The following is a 21,830-nucleotide window of genomic DNA, read 5'->3' on the forward strand; positions in this document are numbered from 1 at the left end:
GGCAGGGCCAGGACCAGTGCTTAACTTGTGCCAGGACTTGCCAGGGCTAAGCCCTCTAGGCGTGGCAGTTTATAGCCCCAGCACCTCTGGGCTTGCTGCATCCATTATGAATGTAAAAAAATTGCTTGAGCCATGGCACCTCTTTCATTACATATTAAGCACTGGCCAGGAAGTATAGAAGCAGCTCAGGAAAAGGCAGCAAGGTGCAGGAAATGGATCTTGGCTGCTGTGTACAGGGTCTCTGAGCTGAAACCCGGAGCAGAGGGCGGGCCCAGGTTCCCTTGCCAGTCACTGTGGGAGTGGCCCTGAGAGGCAATGAAGCCTCAGGGTGCTGAAGAGTGGGAACCATGATACACTCCCCCGGAAGGAGAAACCACAACAGTGAACTGGCTGGAGGGCTGAATCATGAAGAGGATGCTGCCATTCCTGAAGCGAAAGAGTGGCTGCAGAGGAGAAACTAACAGGGTGTCATTGCTGAAAGGAGCGTCTGCCTGGCTGAGCTAATCCCCAGAACCGCCAGGAGGTGGCGCTGTCCAGCGGTGAGTAGAGCAACCCTGTCATGAGTGTATTAACAGGAGTGTCTTACGTTAGACACAGGAGGCAATTGTCCCGCTGTACTCGGCACTGAGGCCTCAGCTGGAGTAATGTGTCCAACTCTGGGCGCCACACCTTAGGAAAGATGTGGACAAACTCAAAACGGTCCAGAGGAGGGCAACAAAAATAATGAAAGGTTTAGAAAACTGGACATGTTCAGTCTTGAGAAAAGACGACTGAGGGGGGACCTGATATCAGTCTTCAGGTGTGTTAAGGGCTGCTATAAAGAGGACTGTGATCAATTGTTCTCCATGTCCACTGAAGGTAAGACAAGAACTAACGGCTTAATCTGCAGCAAGGGAGATTTAGGTTTTATTTAAGAAAAATGTTCTAACTATAAGGGTAATTAAACTCTGGAATAGGCTTCCAAGGGAGGTTGCAGAATCCCCATGTCATAAACAGATAGCTAAGGGTTAATGTTCTTTTACCTCAAAACACCTGACCAGAGGACCAATCAGGAAACAAGACTTTTTCAAATCTGGGTGGAGGGAAGTTTGTATGTGAGTTCTTTGTTCTTTGTCTTGTGTCTGACCCTCTCAGCTCTGAGAGTGATCTTTCTGTCTCCTGACTTTCTAATCTCTGTTTTCAAGTTGTAAGTACAAGAATAGTAAGACAATAATAGGTTTATATTGTTTTCTTTTGTATTTACATGTGTGTAGTTGCTGGAATGTTTAAATTGTATTCTTTTTTGGATAAGGCTGTTTATTCATTTTTTTCTTTTAAGCAAATGACCCTGTATTTGTCACTTTAATACAGAGAGACCATTTTTATGTATTTTTCTTTCTTTTATAAAGCTTTCTTTTTAAGACCTGTTGGAGTTTTTCTTTAGTGGGGACTCCAGGGAATTGAGCCTGCAGCTCACCAGGGAATTGGTGGGAGAAAGAAGTCAGGGGGAAAATGTCTTTGTGTTAGATTTACTAAGCCTGACTTTGCATACCCTCTGGGTAAGGGAGAAGGGAGATTAGCTATCTCGGTACTTGTGTTTTCCAGGACTGGAAACAGGAAGGGTGGAGTCCCTCTGTTTAGATTCACGGAGCTTGCTTCTGTATATCTCTCCAGGAACCCAGGGAGGGAATACCTGAAGGGGAGGAGGGGGAAGGGAAATGGTTTATTCCCCTTTGTTGTGAGACTCAGGGAATCTGAGTCTGGGGGTCCCCCAGGGAAGGTTTTGGGGAGACCACAGTGTGCCAGGCACTGTATAGATTCCTGGCTGGTGGCAGCTTTACCAGGTCCAAGCTGGTAACTAAGCTTGGAGGTTTTCATGCTAACACCCATATTTTGGACGCTAAGGTCCAGATCTGGGAAAAATGTTATGACACCCCATCATTGTAAGTTTTTACACAGGTTGGACACACACCTGTCAGGGATGGTCCAGGTCATGGGTGCCCAATTTATGGGCCACGGGCTGTACATGGCCCACTAGAGCGTTTCATACAGCCTGTGGTCTGCTCCAACACAACATACTAATGGCTAAGTAAGGAGAGGGTTATGTGTTCTTTATATTTTTTCCTCCTGTTTTCTATAATTCTGATACATGTTTTGTTCACTGATTTCTTTATTTGTTTTTAAATAGACAATACTACACATAGATTGTTGTTATCTAAAATATAAATCAATACAGGTGACTTTGCATCTTATGAAAATGTGTCGAATCTGTGTGACCCACACAAGGTTGTGCTTAGGTTTGTGTGGCCCTCCTAGTAATAAGGTTGGGCACCACTGGTATAGGTTTACTTGGTCCTGCCACCGGGCAAGGGGCTGGACTTGATGACTTCTTGAGGTCCCTTACAGCCCTATATGTCTATGATTCTATGAATAATGGGGCATTAGGATAAGGCTGCTGCACGTCTAGAAAAGAATTTGTCAATATAATGCTGACCAGGAGAGTAGAGTTATACCCTCCTCTTCACAAACGCAAACCAAAGCATCTCTAACTTGCACTTAAACAGCCATCAGGATGAGTGCACCTTCAGCTGATCAATACAGTCTTTTTAGGTCGGTGCTACTGTAACCTGCTGGTGAGTGTGACAAACCCACTTCTGTCCTGATCTGCAGAGGATGAGAGTGTTACAACCCCAGCTAAAGAGATTTGGCCCTTTTGCTCAAAAGCATGAGCCTCTATCATCTATTTCAAGAGGTCCCTGGAATCAAGTTAGCAGCTGTTGCTCTGCTATCATACAGACCACCTTCCCTAATCAAATAAGGGCCAGTTTCTACTGTTACACCTGTGCAGCAAACCCTTTAAAGTCGAACTGGTGGAGCAGGGTAGAATTTGGCTAAAAGTAGCACTTCCAGGAACTAAACTGCAACTCAGGGTAGAGCAGATTGGATGATATTACGTTGTTTCTTCACACAAGGCTTTCTTTGGAAAAGGTGCTGAACTGCCTAGGCTGATTGTCACTGGCTGATCGTGCAAGGACTGCAGGTAGTACAGTTATCAGGAGGATCCCTGACTATCTTTTGAAGTAACGTGAAATGTTTGCACTATGCTACAGAGAGGCTAAACCTGGAGATTCAGAAGTATGGGATGTGCATTCTTGTGAAACCTAGCCTGTGAGAGTGCCATCAGACCTGCTGCTCGATATGCAAATTAGTCTTTCTATGAATAGAAAAGCTGCTTCTCTCCAGCAAGTTGTTTATCCTATTTTTAAGATGTGGAGATGGCTTGAACTGTGTGCTCATCTGACTCAGACATCAGTGTAGTTCATCGCACTGCATGGATTCAGTTGTGGAGGAGTCTGTGAGACTCCAGGTGCTCCTAGGGTAAAAAAAGGGAAATAGGAAAATACTGAGAGAGGGGATCTGTTAGAGAACACTTCTGAAAGTCCATTGGGGGCAAAAGGAAACCTTTCTGGGTGCCAATTACAGTAGATCCTGTGTGATTATCTCTTATTTCAGACCGGAAACAAGGCATACGTTTTTAAAAGTGAGAGTAATAAATTGTTGTAACAACTTACCAGGAGCTGTGGCGGATTCTCTAACACTGACAACTTTAAAATCAAGCTTGGCTGGTTTTAGTCCTAGACTTTTTAAGGTCAGAAGGGACCACTGTGATCATCTAGTCTGACCTCCTGCACAATACAGGCCACAGAATCTCACTCATCCACTTCAATAACAAACCCCTAACCTAGGTCTGAGCCACTGAAGGCCTCAAATCATAGTTTAAAGACTTCAAGGTGCAGAGCATCCTCCAGCAAATGACCCATGCCCCACACTGCTGAGGAAGGTGAAAACTCCCAGGGCCTCCGGCAATCTGCACTGGAGGAAAATTCCTTCCTGACCCCAAATATGGCGATCAGCTAAACCCTGAGCATGTGGGCAAGACTCACCAGCCAGACACTCAGGAAAGAATTCTCTGTAGTAACTCAGATCCCACTCCATCTGACATCCCATCACAGGCCATTGGGCATATTTACTGCTAATAATCAAAGATCAATTAATTGCCAAAATTAGGCTATCCCATCACACTATCCCCTCCATAAACTTATCAAGCTTAGTCTTGAAGCCAGATATGTCTTTTTTCCGCACTGTTCTAAATTTTTTCTAAAATCTGCTCTAGGAATTATTCTGGGGAAGTTTTCTGGCTTGTGTTTTACAAGAGGTCAGACTAGATGATTGTCTGGCCTTGGAATCAGTTAATTCCACAAAATATCCAGATTTACTTAACATTTCATATAAACATTGCTATATAAATTTTTGTATCTATATACATTAGAGTTCTGACCCAAAACCCTTTGAAGTCACTAGAAAGACTCCAATTGACTTCAGTGGGCTCTGGATCAAGCTCCATATAATTACCTAGGTCAAGTCTTGAACTGAGTTTATAGTGTTTTCTAAAGGCTTATGTTAGTCAATCATGTGTGTCTCAGCTAACTCAGGGGTTATCTTCTTACAGTGTGGGGCCCTTTCCAGAGCTGTGAAGCCCAGGTAAAATGTTTGGAGTTCTTGCAGGCTTTGTGGCATGGCGAGTTTAGTATTTTGATTTGGGTCTACTATAACTATTCAGCCATTGTAAGCTATCTACCATGTACTTAGTTACTAATTATTAAGCAGGAGGTGTAAGGCATTTGTGCCTTGCAAAATCCTTGCTTAGTGTTTTACTTGATGGCATGTCAAAACCACCAGATCCTGCCTGGTTTAAACTATAAACTGGCCCAGATTCACTTGGCAGGTTTGCGATCCTGGTCCAACTCTTGGATTTATAACCAAGCCTGAGACCAGAATAACCTGAGTTATGGGCTCGTGTCGCACCACATTGGTGGGTTAGGAAAGGATCAAACACAGGAGCTGGAACCCCTGACCCAGAGGACCAACCCTATATACTACAAAAGGGCCCCACAGCGTGCAGCCCCACTGCTTCACCTGAAAAATAAATAAATGACATGTGTCCCTTATTTTGAGTTGACTGGTCTCAATCCATCTTTGAGCCATAATCCATCCCTCTCTGCGTACACTGAGAGGCCATTGTTCTACTTCTAATTAACAAGGCTGTGGGGGAGACAGTTCCCTGAGTGCTTTCCTCTCTCCTGTTTTTAGTGCAATCCTGGTCTCCCATGGTAGCTTTGATTTAAACATCTGGTGCTGAGCATATGGGGAATCTGAGGCTCCCTTCCAGAGAGTCAGCTTCATTGTGTTTTGTCTTAACAGTCCCTATAATGTTTCTGTTAAGAGTTTAAATCCAAAGTCATATCCATAACCAAATGTATTACTAGAGAACTACTTGGCTGTGATATTTGGACGTCCCGAGCCTTTTAATTGAAACCCACACTCTCAGCCCTCTCCGTCTAGGCAGCCCAGCATGTGGGATCGCTGAGAGCTGAACATTTTGCAGTCACGCTGCTCCAAGTGTTCGTGTCTGTTTCTCGGTGTGCCTCCAGTATCCTTGCACCTTGATTTGTATCTCCCTGATGGAGTGGTATTGTAGATAGTGTCATTGCTTGTTTTAGCTAAAGTGGGCAAAACAATGTGCTGGACTCTGGGTAGGGTTGCCAACTCTGACTGAAGCTATTCCAGGAGATTTTCCCCCCCAACATGACGTAATGTCATTTTCTTAAAACATCCTGTTAAAATCACCATGGTTACTTTCAATAGAGACTCCAGGCCAATCCTGGAGGGTTGGCAACCATAACTCTAGGCTATGTAACCCATCTGTAACAAAGAACTGTAAGATGAGTAGGAAGGAAGGGCTTGTAAACAGACCTTGGGAGACCTAGGTTCAATTCCTGATTCTGATAGATGCTATCTATACTTGGATCCTATGAAGATATGGACCATCTAGGCACATACATAGGAGTGGATGAACTAGGTTCTGAATTGACTACTTCTCCAGGGGTGAGCTGGCATGTCAGAATTGGTACACTGGATCAGACCAGTGGCCCAGCCTCTCTGGTATTATCTCTGATGGCGCTGATACCAAAAGCTTCAGAGAAAGTTTCAGGAAACCCCATAATGGAATTATCTGCCCACAGGGGAATCTTATTCCTTGTCCCATGAACTAATGGCTGGCTTAGGCCCTGAAGCATAATGTGTTCTTACTGCTTAGACGGTTTTGATCCTATGCTGAAGAGTCTGGAGCAAGAAGCACCTCTGCAGAGTTTAGTTGAAGAACTAAAATCAACATAAGGAAGCTGAAGTAATTATTTCCTGTCACCCACATCCCGTTTGCCCACCCTGCCTTCAAATGCCAGCTGCCATAATTTAGCACCAAACCAACCACATGAAAAAAAATTTAGCTAAACTTTCTTGAGTTCCTCAGCACAGCACACAGTTGTTAAATGTATTTCTGTGTGTGTGTGTGTGTGTGTGTGTGTGTGTGTGTGTGTGTGTGTGTGTGTGTGTGTGTGTGTGTGTGTGTGTTGTTCGGCTTGGCTTTCATTTCCTCTTCTGGAGCGGATTAGGCGTTTAAACCCATTAATCATTGCAGAAGCCACTAATGCTGCCAACTCTTCCCGGTAATAAATATAAAGGAACTGATGATAATTCCGATTTAGGTCAGCACGACTCCAAGAGAAGTTCACCGGTGTCTCAGACGGGCCATTGTTTCTGGGGTGCAGCGAGGACAGGGTGTTTTCGTTTGGCTGTTAACCATGAAGCAGGCTGCTGAGAAGAGTGGGGAAGTAGGATGGGGATGGATTAGAACACACTTTCTCAGGTAAACTGGATGCATCCCATGAATACATGCCACTTTGGCATCTAATGGAACTGCGTTCTGCTTGTAATGTTCCACCAGCATCATGTCCATAGAGAGCCCTATATATCTTGGCACTCTCCTTCAGTTTCTGAGACTGCAATATCTCCGACAGTCAGAGGTGACGCGTGAGGGATGGGCATGCAGGGTTACATGAAACACTCCTCCATGCACCCCAAGATTTGCTGCTTGGCTTGGACGGAGCATGCTCAGTAACACTTCTGAAGCCCTCACCGTGCCCCCCCCACACACACACTATTGGCAGGAACATATAGTCTCTGCCTACAGCAGTGGTTCTTTGCATATGGGTGACTAGTTGTCTCTGCGGAAGTGGTTCATAAATTTTTTCTGGTTGGTTTCTCTCTGCTCCTTGGCTGCAGCTGATTTGCTCAGTGACTACTTGCTAGGGTCTGCTGGCCCCCAAGCCAATATACAATGCCCATGCTACCTTCTTCAGCAGGTCTGGGAATATCCGCTTGAAGGGTTCCAGAGCACTGTAGGAGTTGGGGCTGGACCTGGCTGTGATGAGCTGAATGGAATAGCCAGCTGCTCACTGCCACTTGTCAGGGAAGTTTCTGCCTGGCGATGTTCCTGCTGCTCCTCTCCCTTGTGGAGACTGAATGCAGCTTTGGGACACACCACATTGCTGATCTTTTTTCAGAAGCCAAAGTCAGGAATGCAGAATCAGGCCACACTTCCACTGGCTTTGCTAAGGTGAGAAGTGCAGGATTGAGCCCCAAGGGCCAAGACCTAAAGCCCAATGAAATCAGTGGAAAGACTCCTGTGGACTTCACTAGGCTTTAGATCAGGCCATAAGTGAAGCAGACAATATCCCCAGCTATGACTAGGTATTGTATGGGTTTTTTCTGTTTAAAAATAATGGGAGTAGATGGGACAGAAAGCTTCTCCTTCATAGCTTTCATAGCAATCTATTTTTAGCTTGTGGTGAATCTTTGATCAGTAGTGCAGTAGCAGAATCTACAACTTCTGTCCTGGAGCTGTCTTGGATTTTAAATCCTGTGGGAAAAAGTTAACAGCAGAAAGCAAATTATCTGCAATTTGCTGTACTTTTTATACAGTGCTTTTCTGCTAATGATTGAATAATCTATTCAAAGTATAAGTTGCCTAGTTCTTGAAGAGCTATAGCTCACTGTAAGATATATATTTAGTAACAAACTACAATAGACAAATGTAGCAGAAACCTGCCACAACTGTTTTAGAAAGGGCACCAAGTGAAGTTAAGAAGAATGGCAGGGAAAGCTGTAGCATTTCAGTAGAGACTAGAGTTTGTTTTATTTCGATTACAGTAATATCTAGACACTAACTTCAATTAAGGGGGTAGGGAGCCTTTCTGTGTGTGTGAGTTTCTGCCTCAAAGAGCTTACAATCTAAAAAACATGACTGCCAAAAGATCGGAACTGGGGGAGGAATGCAACTTACTGGCAACAAACCGTATGTTGATTTGCAAACATAATGGATGTTCAAAGATATTTGGGAAATTCTTGGTGCATTGTAATAGTCACTGATGGAAGCACATGGATTTATTGGGGCAATGCAAGCACCAATTCCAGTATACACAGGCAGGACTGAACATCCTACTCGCCCTCCAGATCAGATCGACAACATACAAGATAACATTAAGATAGTTATCCCTATCTACTGGTAGAGGTGCTGTCTACACTAACGATTACAGTGTCTCAACACAACTCCACTGATTTCAATAGATCAAATCTGTGAGGTCGGCAGGCCCCAGAGAGAACATAAATTTGGTCCAAATTTGATGTGATGGTATCCATCTCCCGGGAGAAATAGAATGCTCTGTAACTCCCATAAGTGGAGTTGCCTTGCTTTAAATTGTTATAGCATCTGCCCCACACAAGAGATTTAAATGGCTCAGTAGGCTGGGATTTATTGCTAGGTCCTGGGTTCAAATCTGACCCCTTTTTGAAGCAACGCAAACAATTACTCATTGGATTGCTATTCAGGGGCTTGGGTGTCAACCTGGTGTTCCCAGCACAGACAGCAATACACAAATCACCCTGACAACTGGCATTAGTTGACACCCTTGCTGGCAGCTGTGGCAAAAGGGGATATAAAAGAGGTTGCATAAAGAGCTCCCTATAGATACCCAAGGCCAGTGGGAGGCACAGTTGCCAACTTTCACACAGTAAATTAGCACCCGGACTTTCACAATAAGCCAAAAATCAAGCCCTTCCCATTTCAAAACAAGGCCAAAACAAGCCAATCCCTAAGAACCCCAATACCCTGTGACTAGATTCCCCCTGGCGTGCAGTCTGGGACTGTGCACCCCTGACTCTCTCCCCATCTTGCCTGTGCTTGCCCCTTGCCCCTGCTTGCTGGGAGCCAATCAAAAACAAGCTGCAACAAGCTACAAGCCAAAAACTAGCCAACAAGCAACTCTCAAGCCAATTAAGCCACAGGATGGTTCAAAATGTTGTGCACGCATCTCCAGGACACACAGTAAAGAGGGACTGCTTTTTCCATTGACAATGAAAGGCCAAATGTTGAAAACCAGCCTCCCTCTTTGGAGGTGTAATTTCTTGTGAGGCATCTTGGTCCAGAGAACAGTGCACTGGACCAGGACTTGGGAGCACTGGTTTCTATTCCTGGCTTTGCTGTGTCATCCACAGCCATTCCCTTCACCTCCTTGGACCTCTGTTTTCCTCTGAGCCCTGTGGGTGTGTCTATGTTCATATAGACCCTAGCACAATGGTAGGCAACCTGCAGCCGCTCGCAGAGGCTGTGGTTTGCTGTTCCCGGCCAATGGGAGCTGTGGAAAAGGCTAGCACATTGGGCCACAAAGTGCTACCATAATACAAACGCATGATAATGAACTATGGGTTCAAATGTATGTATGCATTTATTGAAGTGCCTACCCTCAAATCTCTAGGTGATGGTACATCTGTTCTGTAAGGTGTGTTGGAGGCAGGGACTCCTCAAGGTATATGACTTGCCTTATTAATCAAATAATCCTGAGGCAAAAGGAATGTGGCTTTCCCATAATAAAATAAGGAGCATATGTGATGGAATCAGAGCTGCTCTGTACTAATTATGAACAATGTATGTTGACCTGTTTATTGGGATGTTTACTATCTGAATTTTTGTTTGTTTGTTTAATAGAGGGCTGTTAGAGGAAAAACAAGCAGGAAGGGAAGAATGACTCAAGACAAGCCACTTCTCAGCAAACACTTGAGACAATTCTAGGAGGTGAATCAAAAGGACTGAAGAGGTTTAAAAAAAAGCCTCCCTCTCAAGAAGGGTGAGTTGTTCAGGGGGGCCATCCTGACACATGGGGACCCCCCTGGGGTCTCTGCAGAAGCTAGCATTGTTGTTATAAATAATCAGTGAAAGGCCTGAAGAAGAATGGACCAAATCTGTCATTTCCCAAAAGAAACATTGCACCTCAGAATTAAAAATCATACATGGTAGCACATACCTGCCCACATCCATCATTCTGAGTGATTGATTTGAATTAGTGACAGGCAAAGATCAGTAGGTTTGGCATTTTGTGGGTTGGTCTGAATAGACATTCAAACACTTATCATACTTAGCTCAGGCACATTGTTGCCTACCTTGAAGGCATAGTGTCACCACTGAACTTTGTTCACATCAGGGACAGATGACATTCCAATAAAGCAATATCTGATCTGAGCTGTCATCTAAAATTCAAACAGTGCCCAAGGTTTTCATAAGTGATTTCAAGTGCCGAAATTGAAAGACCTTTTAATAGGGCCTGATTTTCACAGCACTTTCAAACAGGGCCTTTTTATAGCATGCCAATTTGGCCACCCAAAAAAATGAGGCTCCAAAAATCTCTACTCATATTTGCAAATCTTGTTACCCTTTGGGTATTTCCTAGTGCTCTAAGGATCTACATTTCTATATCTACATTTTTAGGTTCTGGCTGAGACAAGAAGCAGATATGCCACAACAATGCCATACCAGTAAGAGGCTTCTCTTTATGCAGCAGGGCTGTGTCTGGAGTTCATTCATGAGCACAGGTCTTTTATCTCTCTGACTGCTACTTCATCCTCCTCTCTTTGCCTCCATTATGTAAACACAGCATCCTTCTCCATTGTTAAATCAACGCCCACTCCCTCATTAACCTGCAACGTTCAAGAACTCGGTCTATTTTATTAAAGCTTTTTTCAGGCATTCTTCCCTGTACAAAGGGGGCTTCTATCTGCAGATGGGTTTTCTCTGCCTTTAGATCATTGTTGTGCTGGGGCTGAGATTCCCACAACCTGAGATTCCCACATTATTACCTGACTCTAGGAGTTAGGGCTTCTCTTTTAATAGGGAAAACCCTGGCACAACACAACAAAGCCAGAGGTTGCCTGGGGTCCCCATTGATTCAGCAAGCGCAGGCCAGTGTGTGAAAGAGATGACAGAAACACAGCAAGTGCCTCTCTCCTCCCCTTTTATTCAAGGAGTAGGGGCTGGTTTATGAATGAGAAGCTGAGGCTCATTCACAGACTGAGTGAATAACTGATAAGCTGCACAATTGCAAGCGGCTTACAAGGTACAGAAGTGCTTAAGATGTGGCACTCCCCAGAGGAGAGCTTAATTCCCAATGACTCATTGGTGTATGACAGATGGAAAGAGAACTATTAAAATATGAAGGAATTATAGAACTTTGATCTTCTAGTTTTGAAAGGAGCAGGTTCTGTTGCTGAGGGGATCTTCTTTTGAAAGAACTACTCTATGAATTGTGGTTTATAGGCTAAGGCCCTCATTCAGCAAGGTACTTAACCGTGTGCTTGACTTTAGTCACAGGAGCAACCTCACCCCTGTTCAGTAAAGCATTTATGCACCTGCTTAACTTTAAGGGCATGCTCAAGTCCTGTTGATTTCAATGGGGCTACTCACCTGCTTAAAGCTAAGCACCTACTTAAATGCTCTGATGGAACAGAGCCAGAGTGGAATGCTTTGCCTTGCAATGGTATAATTGAGCCTATGATCCCAGTGTGACACACAAAAAAAGATAACATAACATTTATTTATGGTCCAAACACATCTATCTTCCTTCAGCTGCCTCAACTGTTCAAAAAAATCAAAAGACCCCAAAATACCATGCGATCTTAAATTTTGGGCTCTATTTTCCCTCTGATGTCTGAGCCCTTATCATGGATGTTTTCAAGTTTTAATCCAGAACCCTGAGGGCTAGATCCTTGATAAAAAAATAAATACACAACCTGAGATTCCCACATTATTACCTGACTCTAGGAGTTAGGGCTTTAAAAAAATGCCATGAGACTTGTGATAAAAGCATAGGAGTTAGCAATGCTGTGCTCTATAAATTCCTGTGGGCCCTGCATATCTCAGGGTTCTTTGCTACTGCTTGGGGGTGCATGTGGGAGAAGGTAGTAGATTATAGGATGCCCTGCCCCTTTATGCCCCAAGATGCCTGGGGCTAGTCCAACCCTGTTCAATCAGCCCCTCTTGTGTAGTAATTAACTGCAGCCCAGTCTGAGAGGGCAGGATGAGGGGTCAGCTGTTAGGACGGTGAACACTTGAGTCTTGTGATAAAATGGCTTAAAGGAGCACAGTCAGAAGGAAGCTGGGTTAGGAGCTGCAGGCAGCAGCTTAGATTCCTGTGGGAAGTTCAGAGCTAGGGCCCGTAAGAAATAGGGAGGCCACTGGGAGAAGCTTCCGGAATCCCCAGGGAGGGGAGGTAGTGGGAAACCTGTCAGGCCCAAGGGGATAAAGCATGATGTAGTTTGTTTGTTTAATTGGACCTCTGCTACCCTGGAAGAGGACTGACCTTATATGTGATCAGGCCAGAGGGCCAAGTCAGTAGAAGAGTACTGTGGCAGAACCAGATCAGCTGGCAAAGGGGATGCTTGAGGTGAAGACCCTCTGCAATGCCACATTCTGGTGGGTGGTGTGGTGGTGTGTAGAATTCCTTAATGGAGACCGCTGTATGGCTTTTTTCTACATTTCCTAAATTCTGTGGGTTTGGGTGTTTGTCCTTAGTAACCTTAACCTTGTCCTTAGTAACCTTAACTCAGTGTTGGGGTTGTTTTGACATATTTTTTTTTTTAGTAATTATTGGAGACAGCTCAGGTTAAAGAGTTACACACTCTTCTTCTGCTTCTGGCTGTGGTGCTGCTATCACCAGTGTTCTGGTTTGTAAACCACATTCCAGCCTCCTGTTTTCCAGTCAGCCTGCGCTGACCTTGCTCGGTTCACTCGGTTGTGCCCACTGTTTAGTGTCAGGGATGTGACAATTCCATCTCTGGGGATGCTATAGCTGGCTCATGGTAAGGTGACCAATCCCTAAACTGGTTTCTAGTTTCTTCTAGCATCATATTTCAGCTTCTCTGCATCATCCTGCAAGCCCAGACACAATCCTGTCCCCACAACATCTCTGGACTCCTTCTGTTGATTCCCTTTCACTCTCTCTCCACTCCTCTCAGTTTGCTAGTCTCTGGGCCAGAGCCTTAGATGATAGAAACCACCACAGCTTCCCTGAAGTCACTGTGCTATGTTCATGCCTGTTCATGCCTTGATCCCCTGTCATGGTATAATTCCCCACTCTGAACCTTAGCGTACAAAAGATGGAGTACCAGCATGAATTCCTCTAAGCTCAATTACCAGCTTAGTACTTGTAGAGCTGCCACCAACCAGGAATTCCAGTGCCTGGTACACTCTGGTCCCCCCAAAACCTTGCCCGGGTACCCCCAAGACCCAGACCCTCTGGATCTTAACACAAGGAAAGTAAACCCTTTTCCCTCACCATTGCCTCTCCCAGGCTTCCCCTCCCTGGGTTACCCTGGAAGATCACTGTGATTCAAACTCCTTGAATCTTAACACAGAGAGGAAAATTCATCTTCCCCCCTCCTTCTCTCTCCCCCTCTCAGACTCTTCCTGAGAGATAAAGTAATCCTAACACAGAGAGAAAATTAACCTCTCTCCCCCCCTTCCCTCCTTTCTCCCCACCAATTCCCTGGTGGACCCAGACCCCGTATCCTGGGATCTGACACCAGAATAAAAAAAACAATCAGGTTCTTAAACAAGAAAAGCTTTTAATTAAAGAAAGAAAAACAGTAAAAATTATCTTTGTAAATTTAAGATGGAATATGTTACAGGGTCTTTCAGCTATAGACACTGGGAATACCCTCCCAGCCTAAGTATACAAGTACAAATTAAAAGCCTTTCAGCAAAATACAAATTTGAACTCCTTCCAGCCAAATACACATTTGCAAATAAAGAAAACAAACATAAGCCTAGCTCGCTTTATCTACCTAGTACTTACTATTCTGGACGTATAAGAGCCTGTATGGGAGAGATTGGAGAGAAACCTGGTTGCACGTCTGGTCACTCTCAGAACCCAGAGAGAAACAACAACCAAACACTAACAGCACACACAAAAACTTCCCTCCCTCAAGATTTGAAAGTATCCTGTCCCCTGATTGGTCCTCTGGTCAGGTGACAGCCAGGCTCACTGATCTTGTTAACCTTTTACAGGCAAAAGAGATGTGAAGTACTTCTGTTCTATTAACTCTTACTTATCTGTTTATGACATCCCCCTACAACTGGAACACCTTCCCTGTGCTCAATTGCCAAGCCCCTGTCTTAATCCTATTTCCTCTAGCAATCCCCCTCTCTTCTGATCAATGACCCCCTCCCTTCTTCTCCTGATCTGTCTTGCTTGTCTCTGTCTTGTTTACATTGTTGCCCACTCTTGCAATTTTGATGAGCAGTCCTGCAATATCTAGTGTCATTTTTTTAAAGTTCTGGCTCCTGGAGTCAGGTGACTAGGTGAGAATCTCTGTTTTCATTTTTTAAAGATTTCTAATGCTCATGGTTATAGAAAAGCTTGAAAATTTGACCTGAGTGTGCTCTGATGGCACAGAAGCCAAAAGGCAAGTGAATGTCAATTTTTCTTAAATGTCATGGTTTTGGGGTTGGGAGAGGAGATCTGTGTCACAATTATTGAATATGAGATTGACAATACTGGGTTCAGCTTATATCATAAGCTTTTTTTATGCAGTGCATGAGTCTTATTTGAGTTTGTAAAGAGTTGTATACACTTGCAGTGCTATAGAAATAAGTTTATAAGATCACTGGGGGGATAGTTACAGCTCTGCTGTGTTTACAAACAAAAATATCCTTGTTCTGCAGTGATGGGACTGGAAATATGGGACTATCACATGACAAGTCTGTGGTGATTTAGTAAAAGACTAGCAAAGTTTGCTGTAATGTCGTGGTGGTTCCAAAAGGCATTTCAGGCGGGTGAACAGGAAGAGAGGAAATATTTTTGACATCAGGGCATACAGTATGCAACCTCAGGGCTTTAATGGTGCCCTTCTATTACATAAAAACAGTACTTAACTTGTTTTTCCATGAGTTCTTCAAATTCCTTGGCCAGTCCCATGGCCATTTAATCATAATAGCTAAGGGCTGTTGATCAAAGCACAGCATGGAGTCTGCAGATGTGTAGCAGAGGAGTAATTATTTCTGCTGAGTATCATGGATCTGACTCTATCTAACTTCACTGTTTTTGTTGCAATCTGTGTGGTGGTATAAAAATCCACAGGGCCTGCTTACTGCTTATTCTGGCCAATCAGCGCCCTGCCAAGGATCAGAGAGAGTCTAACACTTCCAGTAGCTGGCTAGTGGCCTGGGGAGATGATGCCATTAGTGGAAGTGCAAGAAACACTGTGCAGCAGCCTGATTCTGGTGAACACCTCTGGCACGCAGAAACCAGCTAGAGCTGCTCAGGAATATTCTGCTATAAATCTATCAAAAAGAGAACTCTGCAGGAAAGAGAGAGTTTTCAGAAACTTCTCATTTGGAAGAAAACATTGACAAGTTTTGAAATTGTCAATGACCTGTTTTGACATTTTCTAAGGGAAAAAGTTCTTGTTTTGTATTCTAAATAATTATTTTGAAATTTAACCTAATTTAAAGTTTTAAACAAGATTTTAATTGAAACAAAATGATTTGATCACCCTAATTTAAAACTTTTTAATCTTTTCTGTTCACAAAAATATTTGAGACATTGACTTTTCCTGTTCTGAATTAGGACAAAAACTTTTGAAACCTTAGATTCTCGCAGAACGGGAAAACAGCTTCCCACCTAGCTGTAAGACAAACAGGCTGATCTGACCTTTTGCCTCTATTCCCAGGATTCCTTTCCTCACATGTGTTTGCCATCTCAGGGCCTGACCCAGTAGACATTTTCCCCTGGACATAGTGATTGGCTGATGCCATGCCAAGGAGGTAGAATGGGGGATCAAGGATTTGGTCTCTAATGCTAAAATATTGGCTACATTTATATTTCCCATATGATACCCCTGGCACAGATCCTTTCCCTTAAAAACATGTATAGACACTCAGGGCCAGCTCTGGCTTTTTTGCCGCCCCAAGCAAAAAAAAAAAGGGGCGGGGCCACTGGAGCAGCAAAGCGGGGCGGAGGAAACGATGCGACTGGAGTGACAAACCGGGGGAGGGGGAACACGGCGCAGCTGGAGCGGCAAAGCTGGGGGGGACATGGCACTGCTGGAGCAGCAAAGCTGCGGGGGGAACAACACAAAAATGGTGCGGCTGGAGCAGCAAAGTATGCGTGTGGGGGGAAACAACCATGCAGCCAGCAAAGCAGGGGAAAAACAAAACAAAAAACCCTACAGGGCAGCCGGAGCCAGGGAACTCCCTGTGCTGCAGAGTACGCACCCAATCTAATGGGGGGGAGGGGAAGGGAATGGGGGAGAGAGAGAGAAGAGGGACAGCCAGCGCTTCAGTGGGGCACTTGCCCCGCGGCCCCGATTTGCTGCGCCATCTGCCAGGAGCGCTCAACTCCACTCCGGTTGGTGGGGAGGGAAGGATGTGGGCTGCCCTGCCAAGTCTGCTGCAGGGTGCTCCCCTTCTCTGCACCGCCACCCCCTACAGGGTGGCCGGAGCAGCAAACAAAAAAAAAAAAGCCACCGTGCCACCCTAGGATTGGGTAGAATGCCGCCCCATAGAATCTGCCGATAGAATCTGCCGCCCCAAGCACAAGCTTGCTCGGCTGGTGCCTGGAGCCAGCCCTGTAGATATCCCTGGCAGCAGTCTCTTGGCTTCTGTGCAGGTTTGTTTTCTAGCTTGTGGATGGCAAGTTCCTCATTTATGCCATAAAGTAAAACTCATTTCACAAAATGCAAGGCCACCTGCTCACAGTCCAAGTCTAGACTAACTCACAACAATTTGGCTAGCAATCTGTATCATTCTGATGGAGTAAGACACTGTTAACATCCACCTGGGGCTTGTCTAACTGGAAAGTTAATGCAGGGCAAGCAAGGGTATTGATCTGTAATGCACTAGCCTGCTGCACAATAAATGGCCATGTGGACCTTGCTGCCATGCACTTAAAGGTCCCTAATATGAATTTAGTGTGTGGTAGCATGGTCCACCCAGCCAGGTAGGGCATACACATTAGTATGCTGTAGACTTATGCCCCAGCTTGCCGCTCACTAACTCTCTGCCTAAGCAAGCCCACAGAAGGATGCAGGGTATGTAATGCTTCTCAGAGGAAATGCACTGCAGAGCTTTGGGATTGCCTCAAAACAAGACATTAGTGGCGAGACATAAGGCTGGGCTGTCCCTGGTCTTTGTGCTCATGCAGTGTTGGTTGTAAGGGGTGGAAGGGTGTTTTATATCCATACACAGGTCCCCAGCCCCTTGGGCCTAGTCGTGCAGGGGTAATTCAGTGCTGTGCTCCTGCAACTCCACTCTAAGCAAGCACGCAGGAAGGGGATAGTCACCTAGTACACTGGCCAATCTAACTGAGCAACCTCAGAATGGTCCAACCTCAGTGACAGTTACTATCCCCACATATACCTCCAAGTGCTAGGGGGAAGAGAGGAGGAGACTGTAACTCTGTCTAAGGCACCGTCTCCCTTGCTCTCGGGCTTCTTCTGGGGTGGGTGGGGTGTCTGCCCATTGTAGTGGGAAGAGAGCCTAAAGGCCCTAAAACATAGAGTCATAGAAGATTAGGATTGGAAGAGACCTCAGGATGTCATCCAGTCCAAGCCCCTGCTCAAAGCAGGACCAGCACAAACTAAATCATCCCAGCCAGGGCTTTATCAAGCCAGGCCTTAAACAATCTCTAAGGCTGGAAATTCCACCACCTCCCTAGGTAACCCATTCCAGTGCTTCACCACACTCCTAGTGAAAATGTTTCCTAATATCCAACCTAGACCTCCCCCACTGCAACTTGAAATCATTGCTCCTTGTTCTGTCATCTGCCACCAGTGAGAACAGCTGAGCTCCATCCCCTTTGGAACCCCTCTTCAGGTAGCTGAAGGCTGTATCAAATCCCCCCCTCACTCTTCTCTTCTACAGACTAAGCACGGCCAATTCCCTCAGACTCTCCTCGTAAGTCATGTGCCCCAGCCCCTAACAATTTTCGTTGCCCTCCATTGGACTCTCTCCAATTTGTCCACATCTTTTCTGTAGTGGGGGGCCCAAAACTGGATGCAGTACTCCAGATGCGGCCTCACCAGTGCCGAATAAAGGGGAATAATCACTTCCCTCGATCTGCTGGCAATGCCCCCACTAATGCAGCCCAGTATGCCATTAGCCTTCTTGGCAACAAGGGCACACTGTTGACTTATATCCAGCTTCTCATCCACTGTAATCCCCAGGTCCTTTTCTGCAGAACTGCTGATTAGCCAGTCAGTTCCCAGCCTATAGTGGTGCATGGGATTCTTCAATCTTAAGTGCAGGATTCTGCACTTATCCTTGTTGAACCTCATCAGATTTCTTTTGGCCCAATCCTCCAATTTGTCTAGATCACTCTAGACCCTATCTCTACCATACAGTGTATCTACCTCTCCCCCCAGTTTAGTGTCATCTGCAAACTTGCTGAGAGTGCAATATATCCCATCATCCACACCATTAATAAAGATGTTGAACAAAACCAGCCCCAGGACCGACCCCTGGGCACTTCACTTGATACCAGCTGCCAACTAGACATTGAGTCATTGATCACTACCCAATGAGCATGACAATCTAGCCAGCTCTCTATCCACCTTGTATACCATTCATCCAATCCATACTTTTTTAACTTGCTGGCAAAAATACTCTGGGAGACCATATCAAAATCTTTGCTAAAGTCAAGATATATCATGTGAACCACTTTCCCCATATCCATAGAGCCAGATATCTCATCATAGAAGGCATTCAGGTTGGTCAGGCATGACTTGCCCTTGGTGAATCCATGTTGACTGTTCCTGATCACCTGCCTCTCCTCCAAGAGCTTCAAAATGGATTCCTTGAGGACCTGCTCCATGATTTTTCCAGGGACTGAGATGAGGCTGACCAGTCTATAGTTTCCTGGGTTCTCCTTCTCTTTTTTAAATATGGGCACTATATTTACCTTTTTTCAATTGTCCAGGACCTCCCCTGGTTGCCTTCAGTTTTCAAAAATAATGGCCAATGGCTCTGCAATCACATCAGCCAATTCCCTCAGCAGCTTTGGATGTATTAGATCTGGACCCATGGACTTGTGCATGTCCAGCTTTTCTAAATAGTCTTTAACCTGTTCTTTCACCACTGAGAGCTACTCACCTCCTCCCCATACTGTGTTGCCCAGAAAAGCAGTGTGGGAGCTGACCTTGTCTGTGAGGACCGAGGCAAAAAAAGCATTGAGTACTTAAGCTTTTTTCACATCATCTGTCACTAGGTTGCCACCCCCATTCATTAAGCCACATAAGCCCTTGTATCAAAGGCCTGGCATAAGGCAAGAGCTTCTCACAAAGTCTTGAAAGAACAAGGCTAATATTGCAAAAATACACATTCTTAAGAAATGCTATTCACAAAATACTCAGGCAAACACATCTCAATATCAAGTGGTACCAAAACATTCCAATATTAAAAATGATACAAAAACATTCCCCCTAAATAACAGGAACATACTCGCCCCTCCTAAAAGATAAGGTCAGGATAATAGTACGTAATAAAAATGTTTTGATGGAACCAACATGTACAAGGTGATGGGTAATAACTAGCCACATCAGAGGGGCAGTACTAAGTTGTTTTTATCGGGGTATAAAGCTGGGTCTTGGAGGGAATATCTTTATCTGCCATTCAACTGAGCTGGTCCTTTCTTATGGGCATACATGTATTAGTGGTCCAGTAAAGTCAGTGGAATGCTAGTACAGTGCTTCATTGAAAAATAAACCTGGCTGGGTGTCTTTGTCCCTTAACGGATCTTGTGGTCATTGGGTGGTTTGCTCGAGGTCTGCCGTGCCAGCTATCTTCACAGGGCTGGGGTGGCACACAAAGGAAACACACATACACACAGCCAAACATCATCAACATCTAACCACACCCATCACTATAAACGGAGGGACTGTAGCTAAGCCACAATCCAGGAGAGCTGCTTGACACATACTGTACAAAAAATGACCTTTTTGAAAACCACTCCAAAAAACTTATTTTTTTGGCATAACTTTTTTTTCCTCCTCTTATCAAGCCAGTTACAAAAAGAACATTCACTAACTTAAACCTGGGTTTTCTTAAAGGAGCATTTCAAGAAGATTTTCAATTAAAAACTTCACAACAAACCTTCAAAAATGAAAAATGAGTGTCTCATGAGCCCTGGAAACATTTCAGTTCCTTTCCCATCCATTTTTGACTTGCTCTGCAATATAGCGCATAGTGAAATATATAGAAAAAATGAGACTGAAGTTGAGTTGTCTTTTGTAAAATGATTACTTCCTCCCCTGTATGTATCATCTGGACCAGATACAAATTCTTCTGGCCTGAACTAGAAAATATATTACCAGATACTGGAAAAGTACATTTCCTATTGAGGAATGGAGGGTGGAGGGGAATGATGCACTGCTATAAAACAGAGGGGCATGACTGTGCCAGGAGACGCCATGAGAGACAGCGTTTTTGTGTTCAGTATTAGTGTGTGGAGGGGGAACTTGGCCAAAACATACTTACATGTCACTATGGTGATGGAGTTGACAATCTGTTGTGACTAGCTCCATTTGTAAAATGTGGAGGGGGGGGAGCAGGGAGCAAGATTGTATTAAAAAGGAAATATATTAATGCATCCTCTCTCCTACCCTTTGTTGGTTTTGTCTCTTTAGATTGTAAAGTCTTCCAGGCAGCTACTGTCTCTCACTCAGTATACGCTATGTTTAACACAATGGGGCCCTGACTGCCTCCTGAAGATTCTACTATAATACAAGTAATATATCAAATTGCAAAAAAAAAAAACCTGAACTACACTCCAGAAGGATTTAAAAATCTTTTCATATATAACACTGGTCTACAATTTTTGAGAAGTCGTCTGCTTCAGAGATAAAATGGGATATTTATTATGTATTTTGATGTGCTGACTTCAAATATGACAATTAAAACAACTGATTGGCTACTGTTTCTAAGATACTTAAGTTTTTACATTTTATGTCTATGTATATTGTGTAGATAGTAGAGTTTTAATCATACATTGTAAACCTAGGTCTTTTCATGTGTTTATGGTTGCTTTACATGATAATATTTCACCTGTCCTGTTTATGTAACACTTTAAAAATCAGCAAAAGGGTTATATAAATAAAATGTATTATGAAACAAAAGGCAAAAACCTATTATGTACATAGTTTAGTCCTATTCAGTGTCTACTCGGCGCTTCTTGGCTTGTCTCTTGTATTCATTAAATGGAGCATCTCTTGTCCAGCAATAGTCTGCAAGCATTGATGGGCTCCATTTGCCCTGATAGCCTGCCAGGAGATTCCACTGCTGTAGTCTGGAGCCCAACAGCTCTGCCTTACTCTTGGGTAGTTCCAAACCCCTGACAAGGTCATTCAGTTCACTTTGTGTTATGAGGTGTGGTTCAGAGGAGGAGGATGGGAGAAAATGTGGGTCCTGTGACATTGATGGTTCAGGACCAGAAGTTTCATCCTCTTCCTCTTCCTCGTCTGACTCAAATGAGAATGATTCTGATGCATCAGGAACCGGCAGTCCTCCTCCGTGGGGTACTGGGCGTATAGCTGATGGAATGTTTGGATACTGCACAGTCCACTTTTTCTTC

The 21,830-nt window shown here is 44.4% G+C and overlaps 1 long non-coding RNA gene across 1 annotated transcript; it reads left to right on the forward strand.

The window, feature by feature from the left end:
* The first annotated feature begins 408 nt into the window (after nt 1-408).
* Nucleotides 409-21,052, forward strand: LOC115655448. Its single transcript, XR_004001392.1, has 3 exons — nt 409-539; nt 9,923-10,061; nt 20,887-21,052. It is a non-coding gene; the product is annotated as an uncharacterized LOC115655448 (long non-coding RNA).
* The last annotated feature ends 778 nt before the right edge of the window (nt 21,053-21,830 follow it).

This window comes from Gopherus evgoodei, chromosome 7, assembly GCF_007399415.2.
Source record: "Gopherus evgoodei ecotype Sinaloan lineage chromosome 7, rGopEvg1_v1.p, whole genome shotgun sequence".
NCBI lineage: Eukaryota > Metazoa > Chordata > Testudines > Testudinidae > Gopherus > Gopherus evgoodei.